The sequence below is a fragment of the Sapajus apella genome, unplaced genomic scaffold (genome assembly GCF_009761245.1).
Source record: "Sapajus apella isolate SASKATOON/1434 unplaced genomic scaffold, GSC_monkey_1.0 scaffold16391, whole genome shotgun sequence".
Taxonomy (NCBI): Eukaryota; Metazoa; Chordata; class Mammalia; order Primates; family Cebidae; genus Sapajus; species Sapajus apella.
This window is the reverse complement of record NW_022453312.1, coordinates 1-375: the sequence shown is the minus strand read 5'-3', so window position 1 is coordinate 375 and position 375 is coordinate 1. Positions and strand designations below refer to the sequence as shown.

Below are 375 nucleotides of genomic sequence, written 5' to 3'. Positions count from 1 at the left end.
GAAGGTGTGACTTCTGGCTAAAGCCCCGCCCACACTCCCTGCAGACACAGGGCTTCTCTCCTGTGTGTGTCCTCTGGTGTGCAGTAACATCTGACATATCACTGAAACCTTGCTCACACTCTCCATACTTGGCTTTTGCAATTCTTGAGATTCCTACCCCCACAAATAATTTGCCCGTGTCCACTGGATTCACTCTCTGGCCTGTTCTGGACTCTTCTTCCATCATTCTTTCTTCCACTCTAGAGCTCCCCATTTGTCCTTTAGGTGGCTTAGAAAAGGCCCTTGAAATCTCCCTCTGCCATGTCCCTGTATTCAAGAGTTTGGACCTTTCTTTGATCTCTTGACCTTTGGTTTTGTCATTAGAGTTGCATGGAT

The 375-nt window shown here is 47.5% G+C and overlaps 1 pseudogene; it reads right to left on the bottom strand.

Moving 5' to 3' along the window:
* The window catches only part of LOC116548593, a 579-nt pseudogene extending 209 nt beyond the window's left edge, over window positions 1-370 (bottom strand).
* Window positions 371-375: the final 5 nt, after the last annotated feature.